Genomic DNA, 16,647 nt, shown 5'->3' on the forward strand with positions numbered 1-16,647 from the left:
GTCGTTCAGCCCTTTGTTAGACGAAGAGTTGGTAGGTGCTGTAGTATCATGCAGTGTGTGTGTGTGTGTGTGTGTGTGTGTGTGTGTGTGTGTGTGTGGTGTGTGTGTGTGTGAATATTTGTAGCCACCTGCTACAGGCATTCCCATAAGTAGGGGCTCAACTCAAATCACAGCCCTGGTGCATAGGTACTCTTAGCCTAACAAAGTGACCTGTAGGAAAAGAGGAGTTACTGGATAAAGTCCAGAAGAATGTAAGTGTGTGTGTGTGGGGGGGGTTATTAGGCAACTCTGAACAAATGGATGAATGGTCCAACTGTGCAATGTACCAAAAATAGGCTAGCTTTGCAGTAGACCCCTTATCCATCTCTCTGTCTCAACTCCATTGATAATTTCTCTGTCTGTCTGTCTCTCTTTTGGTCTCTGTGGGGTGTGTGTGTGTGTGTGTGTGTGTGTGTGTGTGTGTATCTCTGTGTGTGTATCTGTGTGTCTGTGTATGTCTGTGTCTGTGTGTGTAGGCTAGGGGTTGGTGTTGAGTGTCTCCCTCAATGGCTTTCCACCTTATATTTTGAGACAGGGACTTTCACTGAACCTGGAGCTCTCCAGGATCTGCTTGTCTCTGTCTTACCACTGCTAGGGTTATAGCTGTGTACTGTTACACCCACTTTTACATGGGTACTGGGAATCTAAACTCAGGTTCTCACATTTGCGTGGCCAAACTGACTAAACTATCTCTTTAGCTCCTATTGATGACTTTTCTTAGTATCCTAATAATACAAGCTTGGGCGAAACATTTTAAAAATGGGGCTTTTTATTATATAAGAAAACAATAAAAATATCTGCATACATATCTCCTAATATTTCAGTATAAATCTGTAAAGGTTTTTTCCTAGTCCTGTGGTAATTTATTCAAGCAGCACTTCCACCAATACATGGAATGCTTCCTGTATGTGTCAGGAAGCATGCCCGGCACTGGGAATAGAGTGGTGACCTGTTACAGGTGTGATCCCTTATCTCATTAAACTTTGGTTCTAGCACAAGTGCCATATAGACACATACTCACAACTAAGAAATACTTAATCTTAAATTCAAACAGCTCTATGAGTAACAGCTATGGAGTCTTTGGGGATAATAGGAAGCATCAGGAAGGGACTCTGATTAAAAAAAAAAAAAGACCCTGGGGTTAAGGCAAGATGGTGAGAAATGACTGGTCAGGAGAACTGGGGATGTATGAGGCTCTGAGGGGTAAGGACAAACAGGAAATGGAAGGGAATGGGAAAATTCCTGGTGAAGAAAATGGTTTGCCTGATATCCTGATGGGAAGGCAGGCAGTGGCAGAATAGGCATAGAGTAGCTTTGCAGTCATTGGACGGGGAAACAGGGGTCAGATCCAGGATACGTGTTAATAAAATGCAGCCCAGGGTCAGTCCAGCACCCTACCTCTTTTGATAAAGTTTTACTGAAACAGAATCATGCTCTTTTATTTATGTAATGCCTGTGATTATTGCCATACTTTGATGGCAGACATATATAGTTACAATAGTAACCAAATGGTTCACAAAACCCAAGGTCTTTACTGCCTGGTCCTTTACAGAAAAGTTTGCTGATCCTGCTACAGATTCTTACAGCTGGGCATGTGGTGAAATTCTGCTCTCACAGTACAAGGAACCTATCCTAACCATACTTGCTTTGAGAAGAACTCTGACGCAGTAGGGGAGTCAGATTAGAAAGAACGTTTCAAGGTGGATATGGGGTGTCTGATATTAGGGCTGATGACGCAGGGTTGGTGGTGTCGATTTGAGATGACCCAAGGGGTGATGGCTTTGAGATATCTTTAGGATCTGTATTATATAAGACTTGATGACTGCCTGGGTGGGAAAGGAAAAGGGAGAGAATATTCAAGATCACACTCCAATTTCTGGATGTGCACACCTGGATGGATGATGTCATCCACTGGAGAGGTTGTAAGATGGAAAAAGGAAGTCTACAGCTTTTTAGTGCCTGCCTAGTGTACTAGAGTGAGTTAATATAACCCATTCCATGTTAGCGGACAAGCATTTCCTTTAGAAACAATGTTGTGATGAATTCATTCTTGTACATGTCAATGCTGCTATAGAACACAATCCTGGATACCAAATGGTTTGATAAAGGATGTACAGTCTTTTTGAAGTTCTTTGATCTATATTGCTATGTCCTCCAAAATGTTGCTCAAATGTGTATGTCTACCACGAGCTGCTGAAGCCATTTTTGGTTCAATAGGCACCAAATGGCCCTAAATCCGGTGTTAGAATCTGTCCGATGTCTTTCTTTTTTAATTTCCATTACTTCCAGATCAAGATGTTACCACTTGAAAGCTTTTCCATGTTTGAAGAGGTTTTTTTGTGATGCTGGCCTATCTGCTGACCTTTTTGTGGTAGAGAAAAACATTCTTCAAAAGTGTGGTTGACATCTAAGGTAAGAGCCTTTCTGGTCCCACCTCTCTTCCATGTGATAAAAGGAAACTTAACAACCTGAGTCACATTACATCTGTAATATATGGTAGCTGGTGTTCCAGGCCACATCTCTTCTGTCTCCAAAGAGGTTTTTGTTTTATGTGGTGCATCCATCTCCTGCCACTCCTGACGGCCTTTTCTCCAGCCTGGCGGTTTCAGCTGCCACCCAAGAAGCAGCCAAACTAATGAAAGCTTTGGGCACAAGAAGCAGGTCTGTGGCATTAAGGAAGTGTTCTGAGGGTCCACCGGTGGAGGGAGAGGTCTGACTCTGGACCTCAGGAACCATCTGTTGTGGGTTCTCTTTCTTCTGAGGTCACATGACTGCTCTGACTTCACTTTTTCTGCATAATGAGTTTTAGTAATCAGCTCATAAGCCATTGAGTCATAACACAGCCTGAGCAGAGTCCAGCCCCTGGCACTCAAAAAGTATTGGATAAATATAAATAATGCTTACTGAGAAATGAAGTGGGGAGCTGGGGATGTGAAATCCGAGGGCCTGTTGCTCTCTGTACCTCAGCTCCCTAAGCTTGTCTAGACTCTAAACGCTCTTAACACACAAAACTGATTGCTGCTGATTATTTAACATTGAGGAAGAATGCCTAGGAAAAGACAAACAGGGAGTGCAGTTCATTTTCCAGGTCCTGGTTGGGTAGTCAGCTCTCAAACGCACATTAAGACAACCTCATCCATTGTGCCTGTGGACGAGCCGCACTGTATCACTTGTCTCCTTTCCCATCCCCAGGTCTTTCTCCTCTGAAATTTCTATCATGTACTTACTACAAAAGTTATCTTCACAACGCCTGTGTTCAACTACAGATATCTTCAAGGGAGAGGTACTGGACATCAACGTGGGTTCTGGAGTTGGGTGACTGGGGGATGGGGCGTTGTGGATACATCCCAGCCCCACTACGTCTTTAGTGTGTTGCCTCAGGTTTCGTGTCTCTGTGCCTTAGCTCTTTTATCCATGTAATGGGAATAATGATGACGTTTAGACAGGAGTTGATGAAATAATCCCAAAAACATACTAAGCATTCAATCAGAATTAGCTCCTGCTGGGAGTTATCACTAACCACAGAGAAGAATGGGTACATAGTTATTTGAACCCCTCCCCCAGGAATAAATTTTAGAATTCCCCTTCCCGGAGTGAGTCCCCACCAGACAATAGGGTTTTGAAAATAAGAGTATTTCAGAGATGAAGTAGCAAACTGGCTTTGAGTAACATGGATACATCAAAGTGACCTCAAATAGCAAGTAATGAGTAGCCAGGATGATATCTCAGTTGGTAAAGTGCTTGCATTGCAACTATAAGGACTTGAATTTGATGCCCAGAACCTAAGCTTAAAAAAACACAGGTGTGGTAGAAAACATTTGTAATTCCAACACCGGGGAGCCAGAGAAAGGTGGGTCTCTAAGGTCAGGCTGCCTACAGTGTCCATGCCAGTAAGAGACCCTGACTCAAAAAGACAAAGTGGGGGGGGGTCAGCAAGATGGCTCAGTGGGTAATAGTACCGCTTCCAAGTCTGAAGACCTAAGTTTAATCCCTTGATCCCAAATGGTGGAGAGAACCAACTCTTACAAGCTGTCTTCTGATCTACACATGCATGCATGGCCTTCACTAAATTAAATGTAATTTAAAAAGTAAACTTTAAAAATAACAAGGTGGACAGTTGCTAAAGAAACAGTAATCAAGCTTGTCCTCTGGATTCCTTGTGCATACACATGTTCACCTGCACACACAAGAACACATATATAACATGCTAGAAACAAAGTAAAGGCTGGAGATATAGCTTAGCATAGAGTGGTTGTTTAGCATATGCAAGGCCCTGGATTCCAGAGAGAGAGAGAGAGAGAGAGAATAAGAACATATGATATAATGCACACTCTCTCAAATAACTCTTCCTCAGAGAGTCTAACAATGGTAGCCCTTGAAATTCATTTGTGTCCTTTCTCCAAGATGGTCTATGTTAGAAAACCCAACACCCTCCATTTGAAGAAAAGATAGGCTTGGAAGACAATGCACAGACACTAGTTCACATTGCAAACTCAGAGGCTGTGAGGGTGTTATACTGTGGCTCTTACGGTGATGGCTTGGCATTCTAGATGAGAAATCACCTCTGAAACAACACAGACAACTTACTTAGACCATTGATCCTATTGAACACTACAGCCAAGTCACTTCTGGCCACATGCCTGGTGACTGTGAAAATACCACAGCTGCTGTCTTCAGTACATTTCCATCTGCCGGTCATTCTCTGAGTTCCTGGGGGAAGTGAGTCAACAGTCTGTCAATACCACGGATTTAATGTCCTGATGTAGATTTCAATGCAGGAGTTTTTGAGGTTTTTGTTTGTTTGTTTGTTTGTTTGTTTGTTTGTTTGTTTGGTCTTTTTGAGACAGGGTCTCCCTGTAGCTCAAGTTACCTGGAACTCACTCTGTAGATCAGGATGACCTCGAACGCAGAGAGGATCCACCTGCCTCTACCTCCCGAGTGCTAGGATTAAAGGTGTATACCACCACACCTGACAAGAGTATTTTTAATATAATTCTTCACACACCCCCAACTCCACCAGCTGTAAGGATGACATCAGAACCAGAGGCAAGGACCAGCATTCCTTCCTTCTCCAGCTGTAGATGTCTTACCTGATAGATTCAGCCTGTTTGTATCATTCAATATGGAGTTCATGTATGTCCATTTTGCATCCAACACTGGACCAGAAGGGAAAGTTCCAGAAAAATTAGTACAATCCTGATGAACTTATATAACAGTAGCTATAAAGACATGAATTTGTCAGGAACTTTTCCTTCACGTCAGTTGCTGTGCTGAGAGATTGTTATAGCAAATCTCCCCCAAAGGTATGGGTTTCATTGGGATCCCTGTTTTATTTAAAAACAAGGAAACACAAAGAGACTAAGAAGCTTTCTAGGATGGTACAGCTGGGTAAATGGTACAATTGAGTTTCAAATCCAAAGTACAGTCAATTCTCATTATTATTCATAGCAGTTATGTTCTATTACGTGACTGTAAATATTGAATGAGCCAATACAAAATCATTGTTCCCAAGGGAAACACAGGGTTCAATTCCTGTGAACTTCTAATCAAACCACTTTCATCAGTTGAATAATACCTAACTTTGTGCCAGATGTGCTTCTAGCTAAAGACACCTTAATTAATATATATTGTGGACTCATTCCCATTGAACTTATAACCAACAGCTCTATGAGTCATGTCTAAATGAAGCTTCTCTGACCCATATCACAACCTTCTTTGTTTATGATTATTAGGCAGCTCTTCAGATGCTTGAGGGCCATTTGAAACAGCAACATCAACAAAAGGCATAAAAATGACAAAGATGTGCCACTAAGAGACTGCAAAAGGGACATTTGCTTTCGATATGAGAGCTGTCACAAAGCAGGCAGAGTGTCACCTGACTGTCACACTTCAGCTTAGGAGATTCATCCTGGGCAATTCTAAGTTTTTGCTGCTCTGACAATGTCTACAAAAGTGCCTTTAGTATTGATCTGGGGTAACACATTTTAGGAAAATTCGCAACTGTCGTATCCACACATCATGAAGAGGGACTGTAGTCTTACCCCATGGCATGCTTTTGCTCTCCATCATACTTTGTTGTGGTTCACCACCTGTTAGGTGGCCTCCAGTGGTCCCTACCTCCTGGATATCATGCCACGGCAATGATCTTGGTAATGGCAATCCCCTTGAGTGGGCACTAGATGGGTCTTCAGTTTTGTTTTGTTTTGGGGACAAGGTCTCCCTAGTCCCAGCCCACCTGGAACTTGCTGTGTAGACCAGATTGGCCTCGATCTCACAGAGATCAACCTGCCTCTGCATCCTGAATGCTGAGATTAAAGGTGTGTACCACCATGCCTGGCATAGATTTTTTTTTTTAATTTACTGAATTTTTGAGATTTTCATACAATAGTTTGATGGCTCCCCTCTCTGCAACTTTCTCCACTGCCCCTGCCCAACTTAATGAATATATATATGCAGGCCTATAGGGTATTATTTGTGTCCCCCAATGTCTTTCAATGTGGATCCATCCACTGGGCCCACCAAATGACACATCTTCAATGCAACCTCTACACTTAGGATGAATGCATCTCTTAACTCTCACCAGTGAAGTTTCCTTATGCAGAAGATGGTGATTAACACAGAGAACCACAATAAGCCAATGTGCAGAGAACACGGGGCCACAGAGTGCATATCTCTGAATGGGTACTGTAGATTTTTAATAAATAGAATGTGACTTAGGGTGATTAAGACTGAGTTGAAAAAGATCATAGTCCTCTCTCTCTCTCTTTCTCTCTCTCTCTCCTTTCTCTCCTTTGTGGTAAGCTGGCTACCATATTTTGAGCATCTATATAGAGAAGCCAACATGGCAAGAAATTAAGAGAAATGATGGGAAAATGAATCCTTAGATACAAAACAGCAACAAAAATGAATTCTGCCAATAACCAGATGAGCAACAGGCTCTCACCTAGTGAAGACTTGACATGAGACTCTAGCACATTGCAGCATTACAAGAAACCTTAGGCCAGTGGTAGACTATGTGAAACCTTGTCTCAAACAAACAAACAACAAACAGCGCCCCCCAAACCCAACCAAACAGCAACAAAAAAGGCTGGAGACTGGGTTTGGAGGCACATGCCTTTAATCCCAGCACTTGGGAGACATAGTATGAGGCCAGCCTGGTCTACATAGTGAGTTTGAGGCCATCTAGGCATAGTGAGACCCTGTCTTTAAAATACAAACAAAATCAAACCAACCAAACAAAAACAAACCAGGCTGGTAAAATAGCTCAGCTGGTAAAAGCATTTGCCAACCAAACCCGACTACCTGAGTTCAAGCCCTGGAACCCAAAGTGGAAGGAGAGAACTGGGGTCCAAAAGTTGTCCTCTGACCTTCACATACAAGCTATGGCACACATGTGCCTGGACACACACAAAATAAAATGTAAAAACTGAAAAACAAAAACAAAAAACAAAATAAATAGGAGCCAGGCATAGTGGTACATGCCTGCAATCCCAGCAATCATGAGGCAGAAGTTCAAGGCCAGTTATGGCTATACAGCAAGCCTCTGTCTCAACCTGCCCCCCTTCAAGAACATGTAGAACATATGAGAATATTCAAAATTTGGATACATTAAACACCATAAATTTATCACAAATTGATAATTTCCATCAAAAGACAAATTTGATTTCACTGGTTCCCAAGTGCTCTACTTTTAGGGTTGGTTTGGCAGGATACCATCAAATTGAGATGTTCTTCATGACCCACTATGGTGGTTTGACCCCAGTTGGTGGTGGCTTGCTGAGGAAGCGTGTCACTGGTGGTGGGCTTTAGCCTTGCCCACTTTCAGGTGGTCTCTCTCTGGGACAGCTTGAAGATATGTGTGTTTTCTGCTCCTGTCACTTCTGCCACCATGCTTTCCCACCATGATAGACTCATCCCTCTAGAACTGTAAGCCCAATAAACTTCTATAAGTTTCAAAAAAAAAAAGTCTTTTCACAGAAACCTTAGAACAAAAGGTACAAATTCAAGTCAATGCACAGATTGTTTGCCCAAAGAAAATATGAACCAATGAATGAGTGTTGTGTTAAGATGCTAAGTTTAGGGGTAATTTGTGACGAAGCAAAAAACAAGCAATATAGCCACCTTCTCATCAGCTACAATGCACACTGTAGGGCATTATGAGTCAGGTTCTGTATACATTCTATTGTCTTTAATCGTCACAGTGACCTGCAAGTTACTGATGTTATTTCCATTTTGTAAAGCAACTGTCCATCAGAAAGGTTGTGTAACTTGACCAATGTTGTACAGCTAAAGGTGGATTTTGGCCTCAACTATGATCAACTCCAGAACTCAAGCAACACTTGATTTGCATAATACCATGGAGCTGAGGTAAGAATGCTACCCACTCCTCAGACATAAGAACAACCGATCCACAGGCTGGAAAAGTTGAAATGCAACAGAAGAGATCAGAGACAACGCAGTGGTACTCAGCACCTGCCATTCCTCCTTCCTAACCTCTGTCTGCAGAAGCCATTTGGGCTAAGGATTACACCAATGATACTTCTCACAAAGCCATTGTTCTAGTTAGCTTCTATTGCTATGAGAAAACGTTGACCAAAACCCAGTGTATGTATATATTTGTGTGAATACGTGTGTGTGTACTTATGCGTGTAACTCGTGTGTACTTGGAGCGTATTTGTATGTAGTGTGTGCATGTGTGTGGTGTGTTTTGCTGTGTATTTGCGTGTGTGATGTGTATGTGGTGTGTGTGGTATGTATGGTGTGTGGGGTGCAGTGTATTTGTATTTGTGTGTGGTATATGTAGGGTGTGTGTATGTGTATGTATGTGTAGTGTGGTGTGTATGCATATGTATTAGGTGTATAGTGTATGGTGTATGTGGTTTGTGTGGTGTGCATGCATGGTATGCATGTGTATGTGTGGTTTGTGTGGGTATACATATGTGGTATGTATGGTTTGTGTGGTACATGTAGTGTGTGTATATGGTGTGTGGTGTGTGTTTGTGGTTATTTTGGCCACACATGACAATCAAGCTGACATCTCTGCCTTTTTCATTCAGTTTCTTCTTTTGAGCCCCTTCTTTCTGGATAAAACGAAAGTCCTTTGCAGTTCCCTAGAGTAGGAATTGGCCAACTTTTTCTGAAAAGAACAAGCTCATAAATATTTTAGAGTCTGTAGGCCAGATGGTCTGTGTCACAAAAGCCCCACTCTGCCACTGTTGCTTGAAAGTAGCCATATACAACATGTAAACAAAGGGGTGTGGCTGGGGCCAGATAGACTTCATTTACAAATAGATGGCAGGCTGGATTTGACCCTAGGGCTACGGTTTGCAGAGCCCTGGAACCAGAGTGTTCTTTTTGTCCACTTTGGCAAGGTCTGAGGCTCTGAAGACCAGGATCCTGGAGGGTTCCATCAGTCCCCGTCATCCCATCCTCCAGACTCAGGGCTTCTGTCACTACCATCACCACCTTGCCATTATCTTGTTCCATGTCAATCACTCTACTAAACGCCACACACAGCCCGATCATGTTTAATCCCTTCAACAAGACCGAGAAGTGGGTGTTATTCCTCACCTGACATGAGTTGATGGAGGCTTAAAGAGCTAAGTAACCTGCCCAACATTATTGTAACTCCTAAGTGGTATGTTTGGACTTGGGTCTCCTGATTCATAATGCCCAAGTTCTTAAAAAATTCCTTGACCCCTAAGTAGATAGTTTTAAACTATAATGAGAACAAACATCACAACAGTAAAGAACAGCTTGAAGTCCATGATCCCAAGGTTGTCTAGAGCCCAGATCACCAGGACAGAGCTCACATGGAAGGTGAACTTCAGAAGCTCCTGGGGAGATTGCTAACATACAGAACCCCGGGCTTCTAAGTTTGAGGATCTAAGTTTGTGGTCCCTGGAGAATCCACCTGTAAGCCAACATCCTGAGTGACTCTGGTCCAAGTGCTCTAGTTCCAGTGGGAGGCTAAAATCCTGCTGTAAGCCTGCATGATCAGCAGGTGCTTTGGGATGCCCACTTCCAGGTCTCTAGTCCTGCTGGGTGACTCAGGAGCACCCCAGCTCCTGCTGATTCTGTACTGATAATGACCTAACATACTCTCTTTAGAAAGCACACCTACTGCACTCCAGCCCCAGGAGGATAAGACTGGCTTTGTGGTTTTTTTTTTTTTCCTTTCTTTTCTTTCTTTTCCAATTCCTGGCATGCCCATGCATACTAAGTAAACAAATTTCATCAGAAATCTCTAATGTCTTAATGTGTGCATTTGAAGCTCTGCATTTGAACTTTCAATACTCTCCCCTCTACAAATAAGTCAGGGCTGGCTCTGCTTACCACACAAATGTTTGGCATTTATGGGAATGTGGAGGTTAATGCAGACTCTTGCACCAATTTTTTTTTTCCTGCCCAATGGTTTTGACACTCACATCTGCCACTCCCACAGTAACATTTCAGCTTCCGTTGGGAGGCATTAAGAACTCTATTTTAGAAGGTGATCCAATCCTTTCAGGCTGACACCTTGGTTGCTTTTTGGTCAGTCCCTGGTTGCCTGCCCCAGACCCATTCTTTCTAGAAGTGCTGGGTTCTCCCCATGAATGAGAAATGAGTGTGCTATTGCAGGCTTACAGGTGCAATGCATCATCCTGAGAGTGTGGCAGGCTCCTTGGCTTCAACTCTGAGCATGCCTGGAATACTCAATTGCAGTCACTGGCTTTCTCTAACCCGATTTTCCATCAAGTGGATATTGTTTGTGCGGGGGTGGCAGAAAGTGAGTAATGCCTCGTAGTTTCATGGGGATACTTTTTCTAATCAAATATTTCAAGGTCCAGTGTTCCAAATCGCATTACAACTTTGCTATGAGAAGCAGCTGTGTGTGCATGTGCTTGTGTGTGTGTGCGTGTGTGCCATTGCACGTGTATGTGTGGAACAGATTAGTTTTTCTCCTGATGTGTTAGCATAACTGAAAACATAGGTCAGGAAAAGAAACAAAACAGAGATCAAGACACTTCACCCATGATACAAAAGAACCCGTAGCTGAGGATATGTCAAGGAATGACTTTAAGCCACAGTAAAATCTCTGTATTTAGCAGGCAGGGTCAGACTCTTTAACCAAGTCTGAATTGGTTCCATCACTCTGCCTCTCTAGGGAACTACTGAAACCTTTCTAAATCTCCGCCTCCTTATCTGTAAAATGGAAGTTGCAATATTTCCCTCACTGAGTTCCTTACTGTAAAAAGGAAGAACTAGAATCTATAAAGGTACTTGCATACCTGGTTTAATAGAGTAATTCAATGTTAACTTTCTGTTCATCAGTTTTCATTCAGGACATGCGTATGGAGTATCTTTTATGTGCCCATCACTGTTTTCAGGTACTGCAATAAGGCCGTGAGTAGGTAGATGGGAATTCCCACCTTCATGCCTAAAGAGGTCAAACAAGGAAAATTCAATTGCTATTAAGCAGTGCTCAGCGCTTTGGGGAAAATAAAGCTCAGGCCAGTGCTTGAAATAGCAAGGGTGGCTTTCCTGACCACCCTTGAGCTGTGTGCAGATTTCAGCCTGGACATAAGGTAAGGTAGTGGGAGCCTCTGTCCCTGTGATGACTAAGGAAAGACAAAGTTGGGGACATGAAGAAGTCAGTGCTTATCTAATGATGTAAAGGCAGATAGCACTTGGGGGTAAGATGTGAGTAAGGGGACAACACTTTTACTAGAGAGGGTAATCTAGGCTTCCAAATCAATGTGGAAGAGTGGTATGCTTGCAGGAGCAGAGAACTGCGCCAGGTAGAAATGGGCCAAATGGACAGTAAACATCTGCTCTGGTGTGGTGTGTGGTAATAAGATCCTAGGAAACCTAGACCCAATAGAAGAAACAAAACGTCAAGAATCACATTGTCCCGTGGAATCTCATTGCTCCAAAATGTGTCAAAAATAAAAACAAACAAACAAAAAATCAGCACAACAGCAGCAAAAACCCTTTGCTACCTTCCCAATTCTACCCATGGTATTTGCATAGTAAGATGTACATGTTGTACATTTTGACTCTACATCCCATAATATCTTGTCTTACCAGTCCATTAGAGCTGCCAATGTCCTAGTGAGGGCCACTGTATAGTATCAGGATCAATATATTATGCCAGCATGATTTGTATAACTTAAACTATTCAGTGTAGGAGGGGTAGCAAAACCAGAAATCACTAGCCCTGTCAGCCACAGCTTAGTAAGTATAAGGACCCCGACTTCCATAGCTTCATGACACTTGCATCTGTTGTCCTAGTGCCTGAGGGTCTGGCCTCCAGCTGAGAGCTCTGGATCGCATCCCAGATTCAATCTCCAGCACTGGTCCAGGTGGCTTCTGAGGGTACATATGCTGAGCTCCAGTGCCCATCCACAGGGACACATGAACTCTTGGAATTCCTGTGTAAAGCCTGGGTTACCATGGCCTTCACCTCCCCCAAAAGAATGTATATATACCTATATGGTAGTGCATCTTACTTAATAAGGAAGTATGTTTTAATCAGATTAGTCAATTTTATATTGAATAATCCTGTTATATTCAGTAATTTTATAATAAACATGAGTCCTTTGGAAAGTCAGTCTCTCTTGGGTTTTTGCTTATTATAATACATGTTAGGGAGAAAACATGATTCACTAAAGACCTTAGACCTTCAAATCCAAACAGTGAGCCTCCTACAGATGAGTTGTGTGTCTCAGAGGACACACTCATTCCTGGTCACTAGCTTTTTCTCTCTCTCTGTGCTGAGCACAACTCTATGTCCTCAGTACTCCAAGGTCAGAAGACCCAAAGGAGTCAACAATCATTAACCAAAGTCCTTCTTCTAACATGTTAAAATGGGGGTAGACAGAGCAGAATCCAGTGGTCACTCATCTATATTTAATTCTGTTGACTCTTTACACAGTGTAACATTTACTTTCCATTTATCACTGCTTGTCCTGCTGATAAGAAAGTAAACTTGAGACATTTGAAGTGCTCAGTGGGGGTAAAGATCTTCTAGCCACCATCTTTGATGAGCCTCTCAGACAGAGACATATATTTCAAGCTCAGTCCAGCAGAAGGAGATGTAGGAGTTTTGCTACCTAAGTCCCCTGTGTTAGGGCCTGTCACCTCTAATCATCTATTTTATTGACTATACAGAGGTTTCATTTTCTACTTGATCCTGCCCCTGGCTGGAAATTGGTACAGTGTCACAGTTTCAGTATGGAGGATAAGGGAACCTATGAAAGGGGACTTTAAGAGAGCAGAGCATGTCAGGAGGAATCTTCTGGAAGCTTGCCTTGATTCCTGGTATAGAGAGCTTTTGTCCTTCCTCTGTGGTCAGGTGATACCTGAGGTCCTTAGTTTAGTGAGCACTCTAACCAGAAGTCCCAACATCACACTTGTTTCCCAACTGAGGGCTGAAAGCCATCTACAGTTCATGTGGTAGACCCTAAAATCAGCTACACTTGGAAAAGTAAAAAGGAAGCACTATTCAAACTTACATGAGGGCCACAGCAGAAGCCAGCACTGTCTTGTGTGGTCACTATCTCAGGAATCAAAGATACACAGTGCCAACCCTGTTTGGTGCATAGATTCCTTTGAGAATGAGATACAACTTATGGACCTTCTTCCTGTACATATGTACATAATTTGTATAAAAAGTCAGGAAGTCCAGAAGCCCTTTTCCCTCCAACCTTAGATCCCAAGTTAGGAGAGCTTTCATAGCAAATAAACTAACACAGCTGCTCATAACCTCCTTCCCAGAATCTACTACTAGCATTAGATAAAAACGTGGCCTCAGAATTCCATGTGCTCCCCTCCTACACTCTCCAGTCTACACTGCCCAGACCCAAGGCTCCATCCAGACCACAGATCTGTGTTGGCGACTGCTACCTACAGAGTTTGCAAACCATGGACGCTCGTGATGTCTTCTTCATAACGACACAGGAAAACCCACCACTCCCCTGAAATGAGGACATAAGTAAAGAGCTGTCCTAATCCATTTGTACGGCTATAATGACATGTCTTAAACTGTGTAATTCGTATGTGACAAAAATCCATCACTCATAGTTTTGCAGGTCAAGCAGTTCAAGTTCAAGGCATTGGTGTACTCGGTACCCAGTTCCTCATAGTAGCCCTTCTATGTGTCAGCACATAGTGGGAGGACAAGGCAGCTTCTGGGATTGATTGATTGTGCAATTTGATTGATTGATTGATTGATTGACTGGCTGACTGGCTGACAGAGTTCTCTGTAGCCCAGACTGGCCTCAAACTCACTATGTAGCTGAGAATGACCATGAACTTTCTATCTTCCTGACTCGCCTCTCAAGTTCTAGGATTACAGATGTTCTCCACCACAGCTGTTGTATTCAGTGCTAAATAGGGAACCTAGGGCTTTGTGCATTCTGGACAAGCACTCTATCAACTGAGTTACATCTCCATCCCATTCTGGGACTCTTGTGTAAGGGTACCAATACCATTCACAACAGCAAACTCTTCATGACCTTCCCGAAGCCCCACCTCCTAATACCATTATCCTGATGATTAGGTTCCCTATGAATCATGGGAGTACACAGACATTTGGAGGGAACAAGAGAGGAAAGATTCACCTTCTTCATCTCAGAAGGTGATTGGTCATTTTCTCCTCTAGCTTCTTTTAAATTTTTAAAAATTTATTTATTCTTATTTCATGTGTATGATTGTTTTGCCTACATGTATGTAAGTGCACTATATGCATGCAATGCCCACAGAGGCCAGAGAGGACATCAGAGTCCCTAGAACTGGAGTTGCAGGAAGCTATGAGCCACCATGTGGGTGATAGGAACCAAATCCTGGTCCTCTGCAAGAGCAGCCAATGCTTTTAACTGCTGAGCCATCTCTCCAGCTTTTTCCTCCAATTTCTTTATAGATAAGAAAACATAAGGCTAAAAAAGTTCCATGGTACCCCAAAGTCAGTGTATCCATGAATCCTGATAAGGATCTAGATCTTCTGATCTTTGAAAAAAAAGCCATTCCCCTGCACCTTCCTCCTGCCAACATTTGAAGCATGTCAACCAGCGTGAAGTCATCACTGTGTCTGTCTCTCTCCGTCTCAACAGAGGCCTCTTCATTTGTTTTCACTTTCTTCCTCCCTGCTGGTCAATGGACTTGAATTTCACAAGTACTACAAGTGTGAATTGCCTTGGGTTACATCTGCTGGTTAGAGTCTATGGCAGTCAATACTTTCCCAGGATGGTATCTCTCAGCAAGACTTAAACCAATAAGTATAAAGATGGCAATCAACAAATACTCATTAGTCCTCTGGTCTTTGTGTCACACTGTAAACTTTCCGAAAGTATTATGTTTAATTATTTCTATAGCAAGTGACAGACGCCCTTCCCAAAATCACTAAAGCAAAGGGAGAGTGTAGTAGACCCTGAATACAAGTATAAGTATCAAGTCATGGAAAGGAAGCAGCCACAGCTGGGTCTTGGGAAAACTCAAGGCAAAAACTCCAGCAATATCAGGACTCTGTTTAGTTCTCACGCCCACGTCTCCCTGCACATTGGCTTCATTCTGCACAGTTAGAAAACACCATGTAGGAAATGAAGGCAGTGAAGACACTTCATGAAGCTTGCCTGAAAGTGGCTGAAGATGCACAAACTGTATCCCATAGGGGAGGTTGACAGGGACAGTGGCGCTTTTCCCATGTCTAATTTTGGCAACTGGACTTAGTATCTACGATGTATAATCTTCACTGTCAATTGACCAGGTTTAGAATCACTGTAGAAACACACCTCTGGAAATACCTATGAGAGTGTGTCCAGAAAGATTTACATGAAAAGAGAAGACCCACTCTGAATGTGCCTCCTTGTGAGCTGGGGTTCCAGACCACAAACAGGACAAAGGGAGCTACAAACTAGCATTTCCCTTTCTCTCTCTGTCTCTCTCTGTCTCTGTCTCTCTGTCTCTGTCTCTCTGTCTCTGTCTCTGTCTCTCTCTCTCTCTCTCTCTCTCTCTCTCTCTCTCTCTCCTGCTGCGCCTTTTCCTCTCTCTCTCTCTCTCTCTCTCTCTCTCCCCCCCCGACTGTAGATAAAATATGACCAGCTGTCTCACTTCATGCCATGCCTTATCTACCAAGATGGACCATACCTTCAAACTCCATGCAAGCTCAAACCAGACAAAATCCCAGCATAGACATGGAGAAGTAGGTAAGAAGCCCCAGTCACATTAGAAACTATTGACAGCCAATGACTGCTGGGAGGGGGAGAGCCAGTCTCTTTTAAGAATGTGAGAGATGGCTCAGTGGTTAAGAGCACTGACTGCTCTTGCAGAGGACCCGGGTTCAATTCCCAGCACCCACATGGCAGCTACAAACTGTCCTTAACTCCAGTCCCAGGGGAATCCAAAGTCCTCTTCTGACTTCTGCAGCATTGCATGACATGGGTGCACTCACATATACGCAGGCAATACACTCATATACATAAAATGAAAATAAATAAAATATTTTTTAAAATGTGACATTTGGGAACACAAATTAAGACTCTATAGGCACAAATATATATATATATGAATATATATCTAAATATATGAATTAAATTGGGTAGGGGGAAATCAGGGAAGGTATGGATAGGG

Source organism: Nannospalax galili, unplaced genomic scaffold, assembly GCF_000622305.1.
Source record: "Nannospalax galili isolate Female #2095 unplaced genomic scaffold, S.galili_v1.0 scaffold667, whole genome shotgun sequence".
Taxonomy (NCBI): domain Eukaryota; kingdom Metazoa; phylum Chordata; class Mammalia; order Rodentia; family Spalacidae; genus Nannospalax; species Nannospalax galili.